The sequence below is a fragment of the Sciurus carolinensis genome, chromosome 5 (assembly GCF_902686445.1).
Source record: "Sciurus carolinensis chromosome 5, mSciCar1.2, whole genome shotgun sequence".
Lineage (NCBI taxonomy): Eukaryota > Metazoa > Chordata > Mammalia > Rodentia > Sciuridae > Sciurus > Sciurus carolinensis.
The window spans coordinates 30,849,283-30,873,006 of record NC_062217.1 but is presented as its reverse complement, the minus strand read 5'-3'; positions in this window follow the sequence as shown (position 1 = coordinate 30,873,006).

The following is a 23,724-nucleotide window of genomic DNA, read 5'->3' as shown; positions in this document are numbered from 1 at the left end:
TATATCTTTAATGGTCTTTTCTCTTATAGTCTTTTCTGTATTTGCAATTTTTTATTTCTCTTAAAATTTGAATATTATCTATTGGTCTCTTTCCAGTTCACTATTTATTTCTTGTACCATGTTTAATCTAATATTTAATCTATCCATTAAATTATTAACTTGATTTTTGATTATTGACTTTGATTTCCATAATTTCTATTTGATTATTTTTAAAGGTTGTAGTGATCTGGCAAAACTTACCATCTTGCCATAGGCTTACTTGAATAAGAATCACAGCTATGGTAAACCTCATATATCATAATTTCTACTTCTGGTTACCTGTTAGTGTTATTGCTATTTTCATCCTCCTTGATTTTTTTATTATTTGATTTTTCTTTTTGCTGCGGTGGTGGGTACCAGGAATTGAACTCAGGGGCACTTGATCACTGAGCCACATCCTCAGTCCTATTTTGTGTTTTATTTAGAGAGAGGGTCTCACTGAATTGCCTAGCCCCTCATTTTTGCTGAGGCTGGCTTTGAACTTGTGATCCTCCTGCTTCAACATCCCAAGCCACTGGGATTACAGGTGTGCACCACTGCACTTGGCATCTGTGTTTTTATTATTATTATTATTATTATTATTATTATTTAGCTTTTATTTTTTTACAGACTGCATTTTGATTCATTGTACACAAATGGGATACATAATTTTGTTTCTATGATTGTACACAATGTAGATTCATACCATTCATGTAATCATACATGGTGTATTTTTTTAAATACAATTTTTATCTATTTTGAACATATTTGATCTAAGATAGATTGAAATTTAAGTTTGTAATTACCCTCTCTACTTCCTTCAATTCATTTCCCTTTTTATCTTTTTTGCTGTAAGACACTAATTTACTTCATCCTATAAACTCTAGGGTCTCATATTGAGCTCAATAAGTTTCTCTTTGAACAATTCTATTTAGTTTTGAGTTGGGACAGTTGGCATAGCTCATCATTTCCCCTTGCAGATGAAGAAGGAAGTTGTTGCAACATTTAACAACCTTTTTCCCAATGAAATTCTTTTTCAATCTCTCACTCCTTTATTATCCTAAACAAACACCTTTATATATAGCTTCAGACCTTACTTTGGCATGAAAGAGTACTGGCACCTATTGTCTTGGGGCCTTGGAAATTTCAAATGTTCCTTTTAGTAACCTGTTACAATTTGAAACAATATCATCCTTCTTTCTATTATTAAACTTATTACTATTGATTTAAAATGTTTAATTTTTAATAGGTTAATATTGTGGTGAATTCCTAAAACACATAAAAGTTGTTGACACATGTGTGCCAAAAAGTAATTAGCTTCTGGATACTACTCTAAATATTTTTTCACAGGACACAATCACATAATCTACCTGCTAAAATAAAGCTATCTAATCTTTTACCTATGGTATTCATCAGTTTTGTGATGTGTTAAATTTGAGGTGTCTGGAGAATACCAATATTCAATACCAAGAGGTAGGTAAAATTGTGAATCTGGACCTCAGATATTAGGATACTGTTTTATTTTATTTGTTCTTTTTAGATATACATGAGAGTAGAGTGCATTTTGACATATTATGCATCCATGATTATAACTTCCCATTCTTGTGGGTGTACATGGTGTGGAGTTACAATGGTCACGTATTCATATATGAATATAAGAAAGTTATGTGTAGTTCATCTATTGTCTTTCCTATTCCCATCTCCCTCCCTTCCCTTCCTTCTCCTTTGTCTAATCCAATGAGGACATTGTTAATGTAGAGAAGACCTCATAGAAATGGCAGAGACACTTAGGTAAAGGACATAAAGAGAGTGGCAGCCAGAATATGTAAGACTCAGGTGAATGCGAGCTGATGGTCTTAAGACTTTATATATGATAAGGAAGGTTTACTCTTCCAGGATTCCGTTTATCCCACTGTACACAAATCTTTTTATCTTTTATACCCTAAATACTCTCATAATCCTGTGGCAGGGACTCACTTATTCATCCCCCAGATATGTATAAAAAGTACTCACACACATGCACACACACACACACACACACAATTCCTTGTGAATTCACTAACTCAAAATCAAATAGGAGATGAGCAGAGTCTGAGGTTGTTAAATCCATTGGAATGTGTATATGTGTGTGTATGTGTGTGTGTGTGTGTGTGTGTGTGTGTGTGTGTGAAGTAGCAGCACCCCGACCCAGGGTCTCCTGAAAATGATTACTTAGTGATAGAATGATGATGATTGTGGAATAAAAATGGTGTTTTAGCTAAACTAAGCCCTTCTCTCTTCCTACAGAGGCCAAGTTCTGTCTCTCCTTTTGCCCGTCACCCTTGCTGATACCCCATGTATCCTAAACTATCACCACTTCGACATTCTAGCACTGCTACATGCCATTAGCATCCCACTGCATAGTACCCTTGGAGAATCTTGACTGCCCTGTGAATTGACCCGGCAATTATGGTCAACTGCTTTAGGAATGCTCCTGTACATTATAAACACATCAATGAGCATGTTGATGTGATAATGATGAAATTATACTTTCTCACTTTCAGTAGCTTCCAGAAAGTCACTCACAAGGGGATTCTTCCTGATTTAAGATGAAACTACTGGATCACCAGTCCCTGAAATATCTGGGATTTTGTGCTGTGGAGATTGGACCCTAAGGGGATGATGATCCTTGCCTTGGTCTTAGAGTCTGACAAATCTATTTGAAATATAAATGTATGATTAAAATCCTCCAACATTCTTCCACCCATTGAAGTAACATAAACCACTAACATTGGCAGTTTCCTTTTCTCTAGTATATGGCTTTCCACTTGCTGGAGACTGTGGGTTGACCACAACAGGGACTTGAAGAATAGTAATGCAGAAATAAAGGCAAATGGAGTCCAGATCCCTGTTCTCACCTAACACTCTCAGGAACCACCACTGAGGCAATGCCCCCATCTCCTGCAAACTGACTCGTTGCCCTTGATCTGATGACATCAATATCACTCATGCACTGAGAACACTTGAATATGATACATCTGTGAGTTTGAGTGTGTGTTGGGAATTTGGGAAAAGAAGAGGTAAAATTCAGAAGAAATACTTCTTTTGGCTAAAAATGAATATATTTTTCAAAGTATATAAATACTTTTACTAGAGTCTTTACCTAAAATTTTAGAATTTTAATAAATGACATTGCTTTCTTTATTCTATTAACTAATTGTGGTCCCTTCCCATTATATACCTATTCTAGTCAGCAGTAAAAAGAACTGTCCTTGTCCTAACATTAAACATGTTCATAGATCCAACAAGACTCTTCAATTTAATTCTGTTTTTTCAGTTTTGTAAGATTTATCTAGGATAAGACCCTGAATATCTCTGAACTGTGGTTTCTGTTTTTGTAAAACAAAAGAGTGAAAAATGAGAGACAAGAGATAAATTCTGACTCTCTTCTTTCACAAATTCATTCATTAAACATTTAAAAAGAAATCAGGGCACATGAAGGAGATACAGATCTACAAATAACCCTGGTGAAAAATTTTGTAGATAAGTAGAAGATGCACATGAGCCATGGACTCTCACACAGTATGAGGAATATGTTAGTAGTCCTATTATAGCATAGCAGAAGGTCACACTTTTGGCAATAAATTTGACTTAAGAAGACATTTGGAGGGGTTTTCCCAAAGGAGATGTCCATTTGATCTGGCTTTGATATGGTAGTGTTTTGAGGAAACAAAAAGAAGGAAGTAAATGAAGATTTATGCATATTTAAGGAATTATGGACAGTTGGATTTTACTAGAAAGGATGTATAAATGAGGAGTGGTAAGACATGGAATATGAAAGCATGTGTCATGAGATCACTAAGGACACTGAATGGCATGCTAGATCACATGAGGTAATAGAAACTAAAATGATTTTTCCCCTTCTATCCATGTTTGAGAACAATATGACAGGCACAAATAATATAAACCAAGATAATTCCTTAAAGATGATAATTCTCAGTTGGATGATCTTCTAATGAAAAATAAATAAGACATTTCTATCACATTGTCTCTCTTCAGCACACTGTGGGATCTGAGAGTACGTCTCCTTATTCAAGTGTTTGCCTCATCTGTTAATGTTTACCTCCGTTACTGGTATTTGGATTGGCTCTTGAACTATCCTGGCATTGCTTCATCTTTCCAGACAGCTGCTCTTTTGAAGCATCCTTGCAAGAGATGCTTCTCTACTTATCTAGACAGAGCATATACTTGTCAATCAAAACATAAATAGTACCCAAGCCACCTGCATGTCCAGAGGTTGGAGGAGAGACAGGGCTGTCTTCCCACTGAAGACCTGCCAAGTTTAGAGTGATTGGATTCTTTGTGAGCCCTCTGAAATTGTAGAGAGGGACCCTGGCATGAAAACGTCTGCTTTGGTTATCAAGTTCTTATATGCATCCTTTCCTATTCTAGAAGGAAGTCCCTGTAGGACTTCCTAAGACTATACAATTATTACACAGTTTTGTTTTTTTTTTTAACCTGTCTTGGGTGCATCCGAATATGCTTTTTCATTGCATCTCTTTCCTCCATGGTTTTAATATTGAAATGTTTTGCTTTTTTTTTTTTTTCACAGTACCTTACATGCCCAAAGCCTCAGTATTTGAATTATTCAAATCCTGTGTCACTTTCTCTAGTGACCTACAACAGTGAAGTCCTCTTGGGTGTGAGAGATGATCTGTGAGGACAATCAGTGGGTACCTTCTATTCACAGGGTCTGAATTAAAGCTGTCTCACATGCCAAGGGGGAGATTGATCCCAAGAGTTTATGCAAAAGCTTCAATAGGGCTTGAGATGCTTCAGTCACATTCCTTAGAGTGCCTGGGGATGGGGGCTGTGACTTTTTCTATGTTTTATCCTCTCTTTCTTTTTGAAGAATGACTGGCCAGCAAACAGAGATTTGGCAAAACTGGAGGCTTGGAGTGCCACTGAAACCAAAGAGCTTCTGGTTCACATTTGTTTCTCTGTCAGGTGTTGCTGGGAGATCCATTCCCTTCACTCCACTGCCAAGTATGCGAATGCCAGTCATTTGGCTGGGCAAAGAAATCATTGGCAAATGCAACACAGCAAATTGTGGGCTAATAGCTAAAGCCGGAGATGACTCTGTTAACGGATCCAGCACAGCCTTTTGTCAACTGGGTGAGAAGTCTCATGTAAATCCTGAGAAGCTGGACTTGGAGCAAGAGGGACAGAGAGTCTAGGGAAATTAGAAGACAAAAGAATTTTTCCACCACTAACAGGGTTTGTCTTTTGAAAAGGATGTCAAGGTTCAGTGTCTCTTTCAGAAAACAATGATAAGATTGGACATTCAGAGACCCTAGCAATGGAGAAATGGGAAAGAAGAAAAAGAATTTCAGATGGTGTGGCAGCAGCCGCCCTTAGAATTTCACAGACCTTCCTTATCAGTTTCTTTGGCAATGATGGGGAGATATCACAATAACTTACATGTGTCATTCCTTGATTCTATTTTATAGAAATGAGATGAAATAGAGGTTAGATGATGACAAAGTCAGTTGTTAGGTGCTTTACTGCTATTGCTTAAACAACTTCACAGATTTTTTTCATGTGCCTTTATATGTGTAATATCACTACATTATGTTTAAGTGCCGTGTTCTTTCATTGGTATTCATATATTTACATAATGTAGATTAGGAGTATCTGAATTCTATTAAACATATATACACAAAAAATATTACTGATTTTTTGGAGAAATTCCTCATTCTATTAGTTAATATTAATGAACATTTACTTTATATCTTTCACTAGAGTAGGTGCTGGGGACTTGAGCACCTGGGGTCCTGGAACAAATCCCCTTTGGATAATATACTGTGTAAGTAAAATACTTAGTGTGATGACAGTGATAAACATTTAAGAGGGTTAGGCTGTTGCAGTTTAAGCTCAGTGGCCAGGGAAGACCTCAATGCTTGGGATCCATTTGCACAAAAACTTGAGGGAAGTGAGGGAGGAAGTCATGTGGGGAAGAGCTTTCTAGGAGCTTTCTGTGATCGCTAGGAAATCACAAGGGCAAAGACTTTGAGTCTGGAGTGTGCCTGGCATGTCTAAGCAAGGGCAAGGAGGCTCTCCTGTAGCTAGAGTGGCAAAAACAGAGAGTTAGATCTCCACATGAGAACAGAAGTTTCCTTGGTCCAGGATAATTAGTGGTGGAACAATGTGTAGGACTTTGTGGGCATTCATAAAGGTTTGGACTTTCATGCTAAGAGATGAGAATCCATGGAGGACATGGGCTAATTTGATTTAAAGAATGAGGGAGTCCTGTGACAACAATGTGGGTGAGAGATCTGGAGGCTTGGCAGAAGCAATGAAGTAGAGAGATGGGGTTGGATTTTGGAGATGTTTTGAAGATGGATCAATGAGTCATTGGAATAGGGAAGGTTGAGGGCAATTCCCAATTGGGGATCTCACAGAGAGCCAGGGGAATGAACACTTTGGTCCTAGAACATGGGTGGGACAGGAGATGGATCTGAACATAGCTCCATTACATTAATTTCCATAGTAGAGTTATGATTGCTATTTCTACATTACAGATAAGAAAATTGAAGTTTTAAGAGATTAAAGAGCTTATTCAAATTCCCAAAGTTGCAAGTAATGCATGTAGGTCACAAATAGGTGTTCTGACACCATGTCCCATCAGTGCCTTTCCTCAACACAGCCCCTCTCCACCTGCTTGCCAGAGGAGTCTGTATGATTGAGTGAAGATCAGATTCCATGTGCATTGTTGAAGTGCCTCCTAATATATGACTACATACTATGCCTACATGTATGGTTGTTTGGCCAACCTGCAGATCTTTGGCCATGAACATGGCACAGGTTGGCTTAGACCTGTATGTGTCATGGGCACCCACTTGACCTCCTCTTCAATCCCTCTTTTCCTTCTTTCCCTCCCCTGACCAGTTTGTAATAGCATTAAGTATGTTTTGTGCTCAGCAAAGTACTAAATGCTTTGAACAAATTCTCCTGCTTATTTATTAATGCAAGTATGAATAAAATAGCTAATAATGCAAGAACCTGAGTATAGAACCACGGAGGAAGAAAGATTGGAGGCAGCGGACATTCCCTTTTGAATGTTCTCCTGAATTCATTGAAGCCTGAGGGACATTTAGGTTGAAAGATACAAGGCTCCCTCCCAGACAAGTCTAAATGAGAACATTGATTTCAGAGTTTCTAAATATTCTAAATGTTATTTTCCTAAACCTGTGGTGGTAACCAGTGAGGTGGTTTACCACTTACCCTTATCTTTCCTGTCGTTTCTAAGTGTGCATGAGTGTATAGGAGAAATGAGTAAATAAGAATCAGATCTAAAAGAAGAAAAACTTTATTTTGCCTCTCCTTATCCTTTATTCAATGGAGTTTTTGTTGCTCAGATGTTTGATTAAGTTTCTGATGATCCCAGAGATTTTCTGTTTATTTTTATGGTGATTTGAAGTTGCAGGAATAATCTCAATTTCAAACATTTAATGTCCAGGGTAAGGAATTATTGAATATGTCTGATTTGGCTTAATGTCAATGCATTGATCTTTTCCTGGTACAGACCCAGGTCAGCCTGGAAGCAGGAGAAGAGGAGAGGGGCCTGAATGCCCCATCTTCCAAGCCTCTATTTCCTGCAATGAGAAAAGAGGAGGGGAGAAGTAAAGGGATACGACCATTCTTACTTTGCTGGGTGGCTTCACACTCTGGACCTGGTAGATGTCTGGATCATTTTGTGTAGTATATTTTGGGCTCCTGGTAGATTTCAAATTCAAACCTTTCACTTAAAACTATCATGAGAAAGCATGAGTCTTATTCTGGGTGGCCACTTGTGACTTTCCTCGGTCCAGGGGTATTAGTAGGATTCCTGTCCAATATCCATGACCTGCCTCTTTCTGACATCCCCTTACCCTTCTAGGCAGTGCCATTGAGCAGAACAGGACCCAGGTACTTGAGCCATCTCTCCCCTACCCTGAATGGCCCACTCCTGGCCTGGTGTAGGACTACAGGCCACAGTGCCTCAGTCACAACAGCAGTGTGCCTAGGTCCTTCTCTTGCTTGCAAGATTTCCTGTGCAAGAGTCAGGCCCTGTTCATAGTCCTCTTCAGCTTCTTTGGATGAGGACAGGGTACCCGTTCCTTTATTCTGAAATCTCAGGGAATGCAGGCCAAGCTGTTCCAGATGAGGGAGAGTCTGTGTGCTCCTAAGGAATTCTCTTCCTCTCCTCTTGTGGCCTCCACTTGATGAAGGAACAAGGGGTCATCGCCTTCCTTCCATGACATGTTTCTTTCCTGCTCCTCACATGGGTAAAAATACTCCATAGTGAGAAGTCACAAAAGTGACATTAAGAGGTTGCTTAGTCAGCAAGCTCTGGGCAGGCTGTGAAACTTCCACCCTTCATGGAAGAAGCCCTGTGAGAAACTGGAGAAGAAAGCACCAGAGTTGGGTGTAATTTTTCCTTTTGCCTCAAAATACCTGGGATGGGGATTTGGTCAGAAAGTACTCATTCACTGATGGGTGGTTGGCCATGAGGTAGGGGTGTGGGGCTGGGGCTGGGCTGAGTTTCCTGCTCTCCAAAAGTCCTTTTCATGCCTGTTCACTCTTTCTCCCTCATAACTGCTAGGTAAAGGAAGTAGGTCAGTTTGTGGATGGGAGGGCCATTCTCAATTATGAAAAAGAAAAAAAATTGCTTTTAAGATTCCAAGAATTTCAGCTTGTAAATCAGAAATTTCACACCCCAAATGAAATTGGCGAGGAGCCTGGAACTCGCCATTTTCACTGTAGGTACTAAAATTCTCACATGGATTTACTTAAAGAGTACCCAGGGTATTAAAATGTCTTTTGAGCTTAAGATTTATTTGCATATGATTCACTGGCATGATTATTTACTTACCAAATGAATTCAGAGCTGGTTTTTGTTATTTCGAAACTGTCCAGGAATCACACATTTATTTATTTCTAAGACATCCTGTGATCAGAAAACATTGACTTTAATGATCTGTTGGCATACTTTCACATCTTACATATTCTTTGTATGAACAAAATTTTATAGTGTTTTCACCTAACTGGGTGCAATAGAATCTTGTTAAGTGGTTAACTCAGTTGAATAAAGAGTCTTAGAAGGCTTAATCCTCTCCAATTGGATATGGTAATTTAATATATTAGTTACACTTCAATAGAATGTTGTAAACTGCATAGCCTAGGCAGAAACATTGTCTTTGACTCCGCATCCTCCAGTATGTATGCAATTCATAGATACGTGCTCCACATAGGCAATAGCCTTCTTAAAAATACAGTCGGTCATCATTACATAACATGTGGATTCTGCATTTGTGAATTCTCCTCACTAAGATTTGCCTCCAATCCCCAGTACTCACGGCACTCTGGAGGCATTTGTGGACAGAGGCAGAGTGATAAAAATATTTGAATCCTTCAAGGTGCACATTTCTAACTGAGGACAATTTCTAGCTGAGGACAAAGAAGGTGACTCTGCCTTCATATTTCAGTCCTGTAGGCAAGCATTTCCCAGTCCAGTTAATGTTGTTTTTTTTGCACTTTTGTGATTTTTGTTTGATTTCATTGTGTAAAATAGCCCCCAAATATAGCAGTGAAGTGTGGCCTGGTGTTCCTAAATGCAAGAAGGCTGTAATATGCCTAATGGAGAAAATATGTGTTGGAGAAGCTTCTTTCAGGCTGAAGTTACAGTGGCACTGGCTGCAAGTTCAACATGAATGAATTAGCAATATATGTTAAATACAGCATCTTAGACACATAAAACAAGGTTATGTATTGATTGGTAGATGAAAATGTGTTACCAAAGCCTTGTGGGAACATAACCCTGAATCTTCCTTAGGAGCAATCCTTAGTATTCACTAACTCAGTGTTCACGGTGACTTTATAGAACATAAGGATTGACAATAACAAGACTCCAGAGTCACGTCTCACTCCATGTTCTCCTTGTTCTATGTGACCACTTGAAAGATCATTGAATACTCCGTTTAAAAAAAAAAATCTCAAGACTATGTGTGTGTCAGTCAAGGGTCTTAAGCAGAGAGATGGTCAGATTTGTTTTTAAATTGTACTTGTCCTGCAGAGGAGAGAGTAGGTTGGGGGAAATGAGTCAAGGAAGGACTCTCCATGCATGAGGTGTTGGTGGCATGGGGTGGATTGGTGGTAGGGTAGATGAGGAGCAGGCGCATTGTGAACTGTGGAGCTGTAGCAGTGTGCTACTTATAGCACAATGATTGAGACTCAGTAGCATCAGGTGCATGAGAATAATCATGGTGCTTAGCTGTGTGAGTCCTGGCATAGGAGAGGGTGACAAGATGTGAGGCTTCCCTACTCCTATTTTGGGGACACTTATGAGACTCAATAGGAAATAAGATATGTGGAGCTTTAAAACTCAGCTTCCACATTTGCATGTAATTCTTCTCCAGAATTGCTTTCTTTGAGTAAAGTGGTTTTTCTGCTTCTGAGAATTTGCTTTGAAAAAGCACACTGAGTTGTGCTAACGTAGAATTTTTTTTTTTTTGCATTTTATCACACTATCCATAAACAGCAAAATGTAGCTTTAGAAAATTTAGTGGCTATTATGAATTATTATGTGATATAAAATAGCACTGATATTTATATCTTACTCATGTCATGACACCAATGTATATTATTCTCTGAAGGGTTTATAGGATATAAACTATGTCATTCCATTGGAGATTTTTTCTACATATTGATAAAAATTTTAAAAAACATTTAATGGATCTGAAAATAACTTTCCCAATTGTTTGGTGACAGCATGAAAATAATTCCTTTTTTTTTTAAATCTGAAGATTAATAGATTTATACTTGCTTGAGGTAATTTGTACCTCAAAAAAATTCAAGGTGATGCACACCCGTAATTCAAGCGGCTCAGGAGGCTGAGGCAGGAGGATCATGAGTTCAAAGCCTGGTTCCACAACTTAGTGAGACCCTAAGCAACTTAATTAGACCCCATCTCAATAAATAAATAAATAAATAAATAAATAAATAAATAATAAGAGCTGGGCTTGTAGCTCAGTGGTTAAGTGCCCCTGCGTTCAATTCCTGGTACAGGAAGAATAGAAGTTCATGTTGTTGTTTTCTTGATATTATTTTATCATCTGTTCTGTATGCTGAACAAATTTGTGCAAAATGGATTCCATACCGCTCAAACATGCCTTTCCCTTTTGTGTTGCAAAATATCTAAGGAGGACTCTTCAACACAGAAAGGATCTATGGTTGACCAGTTGAATGGATGAACTTATGAGGTGAGAACATTGCTCAAGATCTGAAGTTCCCAACTGCACTTTTATTTCTCTTATCACTTTGTTAAACATGTATTCAGTTACTAGAACCCAGAGATGCTGGAAATACAAAGATGAATGGAGTACATTCTTCTCTTTGCACTCTACTAGAGGAGATGGATATGTAAACTAAATAAACAAAGTAATTTATCACAGAAGTTTCCATAAGTTTTCATGAGAGCACAGAGAAAGAAGAAATATTAGAAAAGTTTTCTATGGAAAGGGTAATTGAAGTCCTGAAGAAAGAGTCAGGATTGGCCAGGGAGATGAGCCAGCATGTGCCAAAATAGACAGGCATCAAAACACCCTGCATATTTGAAAAACTGCAAGAATTTGGAACTTGGTGCTAAGTGAATGGGCAAAGATGAAAATCTCATATCAAAAGGCTCTTTCATGCCCCAGAGTTCATATTTTGAAGTGGAAAATCTTATTGGCTATGTAAGGAGAGACAGGATGGATAAAATAACTGATTTTACTTGTTTTAGTATAAATTAACTGGATGAAAAATGAAGACTATAGATGAATACATTTGAATACTTACAATTAATCTTGAAGTTGATATTTGGCATTTAGAAGAAATCATTGTGATTTCTTGACATGGTGATTTCAGGTTTTTTAATAACCTGAGTCATCATCTGTAAATAGGTCTATTGTCTTATTTTCCTTCTCTTTTCTTCCTTTTTTCTCCAAGTGTAAAACTTAGAAAAGGTAAATATTTTCCCATCTTCTTTTAGTTTCAAAGATAAGACTGTTGTGTATGGTATCTGGGAGAAAACCTTGTTTAAAAACACTTAAGTTCCTGGTCAGATTACTGTCAATGCATTCTTACAGTCTAAAACTTAAAAGCCTCCCCTAAATCATATTTCTTACTATTTTTAGGACATGTGATTCCATGTTTTCTCAGGTATATTTTCCACTTCAGAACAGCCTGCCCTTAAAAAATCATTTATCAAGGTTTCTGAAATCAAGCCTTGAATAAAGAGCTTCAAAACAACTTAATTTAAACAGAACATTCCACAAAACATAATACTGTGTATTAACTAAACCATTTAAAATAGCCATTTAAACATGCACCCTGATTATAAAATTTTAAAGATTTTTAAATAACTTTGTTGCAGAGCCTAGATCTTCTCATATAAAGGAAAACAGCATTCTATTATCGCCAGGTTTATTATCCTAAAAGGTTTTAGGTTTTCTTTTCCAAATTGGATTGAGATCAAACCCCTAAATAAATGAAACATCTTTTTCCTCTTCTTTAAGCTGTTCTGACTCTGAAGGCCTTGGTTTCCTTGGGTTGGAGCTGATTCAACATCTTGCAATGAAACGACTAATTAAAGTGTTTTTGCTTTTGGCTGGGAGTCTTTCTTTTTCTCTGGCTGGAGTTCTGTCTTTAGTTGAAGTCAGACAGCTTATTCCCATTTCTAAATTTTGGTGTGGAAAATACCATTGATTGGGCAACAAAAAAAAAAACCATGAATGAAGCATTTGACAATTGATTATCTACCTTCTCTGCCTGATACCAAGTGGGACATATCCCAAGAATCCATCAGCACTTTTTCACAACTTCATATGAATCAGGCTCTGTAATAAAGTATTTCTTTATGTGACTATTGACTTTGTGTTGTATCTCCGGTCCTATGTTTTTGAAGGCTTATTGATTTTTGAAAAAAAAACAAAAAAACAAAAAAACTCATTTTATCAACATTTTTTGAGAGCCTGTATTTGCCACATTTTGAGGATATAATGCACTTTGATATTGTTCCTTGTTTATTTTGTTGTCCTTCCAATTAGACTGTAACCTCCTTTCGGGAGGACCTGACTCTTGTTCACTATTGATTTCTCCCACATGGTACAGTGTCTGGCTCATGATGAAGTACTAAAGAAATATTAACTGAGTGCAGGAAAGGATGGGCTGGATGGGCATAGTCCCTGCATTCAAAAGCAACATGGACAAATGGGGACAGAGATGTTTGTACCTTATAAATAGTAGTAATCCATTGATCAAAGAACACACAGAAGCTTGCATAAAAAACTGCAGAGTGCTAATGATGGACAGATACCTATGTGTTCTGGAGAGGCAGGGAATGCTAGGAAAAGATTCAGAGAAGATTCTGTCTGAATTGTATCTGGAAAAAGAGTAAAGTTACCTCCCTAGAGGCCTGGAAGAGAGAAACCACACCAACAAGGGATGTGCACTTTATGACTGTGCTCAGTTTGATGTATTTGGGGAGGACTTGAGAGGGGTAGATTTCTAGTGGGTTTGGAGTTCAAGGTGAAGTCTTATCATCTAAGTTTCCCACCCCCCCCCATGTAATTTTCCAAATACAGTGGGGACACTATGAGCACTAATAAATAATAATAGACAATGTATAGATTTAACTTAATATTTATGTGCAACTGTGTAGAATAAATTAAAACTATATAGTTGACAAACTGCAATGCAAATAAGAAAAAAGAAAGTCTTGTAAAAGTAGCTATCATCTCAACCCAAAAGAATATTGTCTGTTTGGGAAGGTCTGTGACTTTGGATGCCCATCTTTGTCCTATACACAGGAGGTGCCATTATTCAACAATATATTTTGCCTGGGTCATAGTAGATATTAATAGAATTTGGGAAATGTTATTCTCCCTACTCTGTAAGCATTTGCAATATAATATGTACTTTTCAATATGTACCATAAAACGACACAAAAAAGTAAAGGAAAAGCATCGGAAGAAGGTTCCCAAAACGGGCTCTCCAATGTTAAAAAATAAAGAATGAAAAATAGAAGGTGTTCAGATACTTTTGAGTCTAGTTGTGACTGATGGTCCAATGTACAATTGTCTGCCTGATGTGTCCGCCCAAATGTAAGAGCACCGTGGATTTAGTGGAGCCTCAGGAAGTTGTTAGCCAAGAAGATGAATTGGGTAGATGTGAGTGCAATAGCTGAGTCTGGGAATGTGGGGAGGAAGGAAGTGGGTGGGTTGGTGAGTATATAAAAATGGGCTAGGATGTAGTTGTGGAAAAAAGAAGCAAAGTAATCTAGGTCTCTGAAGGGGAAGTGTTTAAAGCACAAAGAAAAGCATGGAGACATTATCTTTAGTGCAAAGGGAACTATAAATATTCAGTAAATATCTCCTTTTGCCAAGAAAATAAGGTTGTCTTGGTAAAGATGCCATCCAAGTTATGCAAATAAGACTTGAGGTTATAAATTCATCTAACTAGTCCTTACTCTGAGATGGCATTATTTTAAAATATTTTACTCAGGAAGGGTCATTCTGAACTATAGGGCATGACAATGTCTACTTGAAAAGTCCCCTCCATGTTTCATGTGCTGAGCAGATGTATTTCTGTCTTGACATGGGTGTTCTGAAATCTCTTTATGTGGGAACCTTGAAAGTGAGCCTCCTCTGATTTTTAGCCAGTGAATCCAGGAAGTGTGGGAACTGAGGGTCCCGTTCCAGTGAACTGTAGAATATGTGCTATGTTTGTCTTCTCTGCTGAGATAGTCATCAATTATGTGTGCTCTAAACGCATACTAATCTTCCTTTTAGAAAAAGGTTCAAGGATGTCAAGAATGAACCTCTGTGCTCTAGCCTATTAAAGAGAATGAAAAAAAAATCCCTGGAGGAGATGAGAAAAGAAAATAATTCAGGAAGCATGCTAAAAATAAAAATATACTCTAAAGAGGTAAAAGAAAGGGCTAGGAAAATCAATACTAGTGTTAAGACATACAGGAGTGAATGAATGTGACATTGAGGAAAAAAAAAGATGAGGAAAAAAATTACAACCAGTGTAGAACAACAGCATAAAACTTTGCTTGAAGAGAAAACAGTGTGCTACTTTTCTGGAAAGATGAAGAATCATTTCCAAGCATTTGTGAGTAAGCAGAATCCTGATATGACCCCCAGGTGGGAGTGACCCAATCCCTGCCCCTCTACACAGTGATGGGATTTGGGGGATCACTCTATACCAAGAATACGTTGAATTCACAATACAGAAATGGAAGGAAGCCCAGAATAGCCCAGTGACCCTCTCATTTTCAACCACCCAGTGCATTCGTACTCTGTGTGCCCACTTGGGAATACATGTTGCTGCAAAAAAGGAATTTGGGGTACATTTCTAGTGATTTAGAAGTTCTGAGTTAGAAGTTGATGGACTTTTTCTTCTCCAAACTCATAAAGTAGGAAGATGTGGGAAGTAAGTCATAAGTGGGAAAATAAAAGAATTTGGTCCTTCCTTGATAAGGTGCAGAGAGCATCCCATGATTACTGGGAAGACAAAGTTCAGGAAAGTACCTAAAACTTTCTTCGGGACAATATTTTATTCACTTGCAATATCTTGCAGTGCTTTACATACAGCAGAGCTTAAAATTAAAAGATTTTAAGAGGGAAAGAAGAAAAATTTCAGCAAAATAAATCATAAATCACAATTCTATAAATGATAGTAGATATGAGAAAGATCAAAACCAAAACAGAATAATAATAAACTTCAGTGCAGGAGGTAGACAGTTAATCGCATGGAAACAACAGGGAAACTGGTCAAGAACTTATGTTGGTGATGTAACTCAGTGTAGAGCACTTGCCTAGCATGTGTAAAGTCCTGGGTTGGATCCCTGGCACTGGAAAAAAAACAAAAAAACAAAAAAACTTCTGACTGAACTTGTAAACATTTAAGGACAAAATAGTGGGGAATAAGTAAAATGAACTTGAAATGTTAATACAAGGAAGCAGAAGCTATCTCATAGCTATCACTAAGTTTCAGTGAACCAAACACACTATTCCAAGGAAACATTTGATACAGGCTTGGAAGTATGTATGCAGAATATATTAAGAACATAATTAGTTCAAATCAATAGTTTGCCTATGCAGCAGGTATAAAGATAAGAAGATGACTAAGATTTAATATTTGATAACAAAGACCTCACAATCACAAGTGGAGATGGATGTGTAAACATTTCACTAAAGTAAAAAGTGATATAAAGTATAACTGATATGTCTAAAAGGTCATGTATGAGTTATGGGCTATAATAGCAAAGTACTGTAGACCGGGTGGCTTGAATAATAGAAATACATTGTCTCATCACTATGGAAACTGGCAATCTGAGATCAGGACATCAGGAGGGTTGCCAGGAAAGATCTGATGCTGCAAGGAAGGATCTCATCCAGGCCCCTCTGTGGGCTGTTGGTGGTTTGCTGACCATAGTTGGCATTCATTGGCTTGATGAGATATTGTCTGATCCCCACCTTCATCTTTACAAGGCCTTTTCCTGTGTGCATATCTCTGTCCAATTTCCCTCATTGAATAAGGATTGCATTGTTTCAGTACCCACCCTAATGGTCACATATTAAACTGATCATCTGTAAAGACCCTAGTTTCCAGTAAGGTCTCAGTCACAGGGACTGGGAAAGATTTCAACATGTGTTTTGGGGTCACAGTTCAATCTATAACAGGCTATGGGAATCTAAGTTAGCATAAAGCAGGACCTGTCCCACTTAACAGAATAGAGTAACAAGATTTTAAAAATTGTTCTTAAATACATAATTGGTATAAATAAATAAAATTGGTATAAAGAAATAAAATGTTTGGGTAAAGAGATCTGCCTGTTCAGGTAAGAAATATACCAGAGATACAAATTTGATAACATGTCACGGTATCCAGAATGTCTAATAAATACTTAGGTTTTTTTTTTTTTTTTGACTGAAAAACGTATCTCACGGTATGTAGAGAGAATAGTGCAACTTCGAGTTGGGAATTATTTCTAATTACCTAGGTCAAACTTACTTTTAATTATATAGGAAATTATTGAAATTTTAGGAGAAAGTTACATATTATTGAGAGAGCATTATAGTGAGGGAATGATTGTTAGGCAAAATTAGACATATCTCATATTTCAAGGAAGCAATATTTTTAAAGTTCAGGAAAAAAACAAAAACTTTTAGTTCTGTGACCATGGAGAAACAGGATGCTGGAGTCTCTATACTAAATGCCTTATCCCATGAGCTACCCCAGGCTTGGCAAAGTACCTGCCAGATTGTTTGCCTCCTGCACAATGGTAGGATGTTGCCTTTCATATTCCGCATCCAGAGCACTGTAGAATTTGAATCCTTGGTGAATGATGAAAATTATGAATCATCTGTTACAAAAGAAGAGTAGATAACACTGAAAAAATAAATAAATAAATAAAAGGAGTTGCAAGAGAGCTCTCTGTTTAAATCAGATCATAGGAATATAAAATCACATTGACATAAGATTTTGAAAATGTGAAGTCAGTTTTTGACACATAATAATTTAAAAACGTGGATGTTGAGCTAGCTTTTGGGTTTCCACGATTGCAAGCAGTGCTGATGTGACTATGCATGGACACGGGTTTTGAGTACTTGCCTGTCTCATTCTGGTGGATGTGTGATACCCTTTGACTGTGTCTAGTCTTATTTACTCTAACTCTTTCTTCCAGGCTGCCACCAGAGTGAGCCTCCTGCCATGAGATTCTGGATCTATTTAGTCTCAGGTCTCTTCAGGGTCTCTCCGTTGCTCATGGACTATATGTTTACAATGGTCTGTGACAAGTCCCAACCTCAATGCCTGTACTCCTTTCTGGTCCTAACCATGGGCAGAAACTTATTCTATAATTCTGCCTGTGCTCATGTGCTTTTCTTCCTACTCTTCTTCACTTGACTCAGTCTTACCTTTCATAATCCAGAAATCTTCCCTGTACTTCCAGGTGGGATAAAGTGTCCCACCTCTGCTCACAGTATCCTATGCATAACTCTAACTCAGTAAAGGCATCGAAATGACCTCAGTGCTCAACTTCCAGTAGAGGATAAGCTTCTTGAGGACAGGGACATGATTTTCCAACCAGGGATCCACAAAGTACTGAGGGTAAAGCCGGACCTATGATATGTAGGGTTTAATATATGTTGAATTTTAACATTCGTAACCATAGGACATTAACTGTGTTGATGAAGCCATCAAACATACCAGTCAATGATTTGATTGTTGAGATTTGACAGTTCGAGACCAAAAAATATGTGAGTCTGTGGAGAACCTTTGGTATACTCTATAAATGCGATGGTATATGTAGAATCTCCTAGAACACCTGACCCAATGTAGAGACTCAATAAACATTCATTGAAAGTCAATGAAATTCAATCATTTATTCATTCATTACTTCAAAAATAATTTATTCAAAAATTGCAATGTACCAGTACTGGTGCTGGGAAAACCAAGAGCTATGAGTTGAGTTGGTTATATAAATGAAACATAACCATAGAATATGAGTGTCATAAACATCTTCTGATGAATATGTGTATGTCATTATGGTTTAGATATGAGGTGTCCTCCAAAAACTTTTGTGTGACACAGTACAAGAATTTTTAGAGATAAAATGATTAGATCATATGAGGTGTAACTGTATTGTGGATTAATCCACCAATATGGATTAACTGGGGGGTAACCATAGGCAGGTAGGATGTGGCTGGAGGAAGTAGGTCACTGAGGATTTGCCTTTGAAGTCTATATTTTGTCCTTGGTGAGCTGAGCTCTCTCTTTGCTTCTTGGTTGCCCGTCTTGAGTTGCTTTCCTTCACTGTGCCCTTCCACCACAAAGTTCTTCCTCACTTGGACCCAGGGCTATGGAGTTGACCAACCATGGATTGAAACTCTGGAACAATGAACTAAAGTAAACTTTTCCTCCTCTATGTTCTTGTCAGGTCTTTTGGTCACAGTTCTGAAAGGCTAACTAAAACAAAGTATGTAGAGGAGGGAGAAGCTCACTCTGTCAGAAGGCACAGGAGAACATATATAAGTCATTTGTTTTACTCTCAGATACATTTTCTGCCCTTCTTTGTCATGCACTATAACTAAGAGAAAAATATTTTCCAGGATCTCTTGTCTCCTGGATTCCAAGGAGGCCAGAGAAGGCATCATGGAAAGCTTAACGGTCTGATGAGAGAATAAAACACACTGTCTCTCCTGACATCTCTGCTTTAAATTTAGTTTGCCATAGAAGTTGCTACATCTCCTCCATGGATCCACCTCTTTCTAGGCAGATTTCCCAGGTACCCTTTTTCTTGGGTCTGGTAACACATCTTCCCCTTTCATGCCTCCAGGAGTTGGAGCATCTTCTTGCCTTTCTGGTCCCTTGGTTGCCTCCCTCATAGACTCCTTGGCTCATCCATCATTTGTGAAACCCATACCCCATGGTAAATTCATGGAAACATTGAGAGTGCTTTATTTTTCTTAAATGAACCTTGTCTTGTTCAGAAGTTACTCAATGAATGTCACATTAAAAGCTATTAACTGGGCTGTTTCTGATGATTTTGTTCCTTTTTATACTTAGTATCCTGCTATTGCCTTGTTTAGTTGCCAAGGACAACATTTTAATTTATCATGAACTCAGATTTCCTACATAAAATTTTTTTAAAAAAATGTGATATATTTGTCTATGTTGCAATTCATTGATTGATTCATTCAATACATTTTGTTGGAGCTGTAAGAGGTAATCCTGAAGATGTAACAGAGGTTGAGATGGATGTGGTTCCTACTCCAAAAAGCACCACAGACCCTGGGTGAAAGATACCTGTGCATGTCCATTAGGGAGAAGTCAGCTTTGGCAACAGGGACATTAATATTCACATGTCCTTAAAAATGTCATTAAGTTTCCTAGATCAGTATTTGTAAATAACCATAGCATTATTTTTGAAGACCACAGAGCATGGAGAAGGCTCTCATTAAAACTAGGTAGGGACCACTGATTTTTTTTTCAGTTTAAACAGCTTTATAAGTGAAATGAATAATAAAATCTACAGTTTTGAATAACCCCAAACTGATGCGCTGTAGCCTTCTTAATCAACAGGTCTATAATTAGGGAACACGTGTGCCCTCTTTGTGACTCACTCTCTAAGTGAAATATGTTTGGCATGAAGTTCTTTTCAGAAATTGCTTTTGTTCAGGAAATGCTTGCTATTTTTTATATGCTAGGATAGGGGTTTTTACATTTAAGAAGGAATGATTATCTCAAAGGCATGAGGGTTGAACTTAATCAATCTCTTATTCTGTAGGTGGGAGCATATAAAATTTAGTGCATTTTGATCAAGAAAAATCTTATTTTTACATACTTTCAGACTATAAATTTTAATATCCTTCAGAAACACATTTCAGTTTCAAGAAGTTTTTTCTTCTTATCTAAATCTCTCAGGCTGTTCTTGCAAAGATGAAGGACAATTGCCCACAATTCTCTGTAGAATAAGCCAAGACTGTAATCATGTATTTATTCACTCTTTCATTGAACAATCTTTTATTGAGCATCTACTACTAAGAGTTAGCCCTTGAGTATAAAACCAGATATAGCTCCAGTCCTTTAAAATTGCTTTCATGGTCAAAGATTTTTTGCTTTTCTTTTTTGGATCACTTTTTCTAACTCTGAAGTCTACTTACTTGCTCTGTGATATAGGGCAAATAAATAGTATCTAGAGAAAAAGTTTTTTGAATTTGTAAAATGAAGATAACTTTAATACCACACAGTTATTCCGATATGAATGAAATGATGTGAGTTCATCAGATGCCAGTTCTTACCATCATTATTTCAGCAGATTCTCCACAGCTGTCTCTTCGATCAGTACAGTCACTAGCCACATGTAGCTATTTGTATTTAAAAAAATGAAAATTAAATAAAGTTAAAAATTAGTCACACTGACCACATTTCAACTGCTCAACACGAACACATGGCTAATATTCACCAAAATGATTAATGAGGCAGATAAAGGACATTTTCAATATTGCAGAAAGTTCCATGGGACAGCACTGGTCTCCAGAGACCTTGAATAAGAGGGAAGGGAGAGAGACAGAGACAGAGAGAATGAGAAAGAGATAGAGATGGAGGGAGGAAAATAACACGGATCCCCAAAATATTGATGATTACATAGAATCAGTGAAACAGAGCCAGGCTTATTTCTGATGGGATTGCTATAAATTAGTCTGCGCAGACAGTCATTTCTCCTTTGTGTCTTTTCTGAGGATTTCTAACCCGGGCACCGGAGTCAGACTGCCTGGATTTGAATCCTGTATCCACTCTGATTTGGAACACGTTTCTTAAGCTCTCTGTCTTGCATTTCCTCCCACGTATAACAGGGACAACACAGTACCCGCTTCACCAGCAAATTCCTGTAAAGCACGGAGAATGGACCCTGAGCCCAGGAGACACTCAATGAAGCAGTACCCTGGGGAGACTGGGCAGGCACAGGTGGCCTGTGTGCACCCATCTTTCACAAACACGGAGCAATGCCAGCTTTGCCCTTCCTGGGGCTAGTTTTTGGAATTGTTCCTCCACCTACTTAAAAATTTTGGAGTCTCCATTTATTTATTTATTTCATTTTTAAAACGGAAATAAAATAATATTTCACAAAGTTGGGTTGAATATACCATACAAGAGTATGCATGAGAAAGCAAGAGGACACCACAGGCATTTCATGAGAGCTATGTCTTTCCTTCCTGTGTCTTTACTGAACCCACTAAAAAAGTAAGAGTCATTCTGAATATTACCATCAAATGTCCTTCAGGATGATCTAACCTTGCATGTGAACAAAAAATAGAGAGCCCTGTAAGATCACACCCAGGTTTTGTGAAGTGGATAATGCGTTTTCCTCCTCACATTCTGATTCTCATTTTGTGTGCTCTTAGGGCAACTCAGATTACTGCATGTTTTCAATTACTAACCAATGAAAGGGAGAGATGGTGAGAATAATCTAATGTGACAGATAACCCAAACCATGGGTGGGTGCAAAAATCATTAATATTCATTTAGTTAAAAGTGTTTGCTGATTCAATCCACATTTATCAAGTCATCCAGGCAGAGCATATGTTAGGCACTACTTATCCTTCACAATAATTTTGGTACAAATGTAACCTAGCAATTGTTCAGTTTGGGCTTATATTTAAATTGGTTTACATTCCCTAAACATAGTGAGTGATTTTAGGAGATGGGGAAGCCCAAGGTAGGGTAGTATCAGGATGGAGTCGGGCTGAGATTAAAAATTCACTTCATCAACAGTCTGTACATAATTTGATTCATAAACTGAGGCCTTCTTGGGAAGAAAGTAAAGTTCCTTATTAATATGCATTTTTAGCATTCAATGAGCAGTACTTCCTGCCAGCCTCAGAGAACCTGAAGAACTTTTCCATGTGACTGAGCACTGCCCTATCTCCAGGCTGCAGTAATATCTTCGACCAGGTGCTTCTAGTGGATCGTAAGAGAATACCGAGTAGAGGAATGTGGCCATTTACCCAGTGTGAACACAGAGGCAGCATCTGCTAGTGAAATGACAATAGGAAGACTCAGCCAAATCACCTTCTCCCTCCTGTCGTTCTTTTCCAGTCACTTCTGCAGATGTAATACCTCTCCTATATGGTCTCATGAAGCTGGCCTTTAAGATGGACCTTTGAGCTGATTGGATTTCAATTTAGGTTTCATTTGCTGGTACCCTGAGGAAATCTGGGGATTGAAGGGCAACAAAGCTGTAGCAAATTCCATGGTGTGTAGTCTGCTGTCAGCGGGGCAGCCCTTGACATCTGTGAATGTGACTTCAGACTTCAGAGTGCTTCCGGAGTGGGCCTGGGCAAGTTCCACCTTTCTCCTTGGTTAACCTGTGGAGCCTTTGCACGTGTCCACTGAGGAGTATACCATTTGCATCGAATGTTCCAACAGTAAAGAGGAGGGAGTAAAAAGCAGAACGGTAAAATGTGGAGTTTTAGGGGAGAGCATTGACTTAGTACTTCTGCACCTGTGGTTGGGATACAGATTTAATTTACATTTTTGCATAATTATTGACACAGTTAAAAATGAATGGATAAATACTTGATGTGGTATTTACATTTAGCTGAAAGTTCAATGAGAAAGCCTATAATCAGGGTATTTGGAAATACAAGGTCTAAACATTTTTTTTCTGCCTAACATGTGAACTACATGGGGGCAGAACATCCAGGTGCCAGTATCCCCGGAAGAGGAATGGAAGACAAAGGGAATATCAGAGCTTTAAATAGGTTTAGAAAGCCAGCTAATCATAATATGTCTTTTCCTCTCCAAAACAATCAGTGTATCAGGAAACACATGCATTTCTCTCCATGATCTATCCTGAATCCAAAAAGAAGAAAAATGTAATAAGCATCCCCACCCCAGTTGAGAAATCCTTTCTATTTCACCATGAAGAAATAAATGTCTACCGAAGGAAATGACGGGGAACTAAGAGGAGAATCTAATTGCCCACTTCAATCACTCCCACACAAGTGCCTGGCTAAAGGATGGGCGGGCAGAGCAGTAGTGTTTTGGCAAAAATTTAAAATAAAAAGAAAGGGGAAAAATGTTCCAACAAGAGTTCTGTAGAAAAATGGAGACAGCTGCTACATTTTCTCCAGT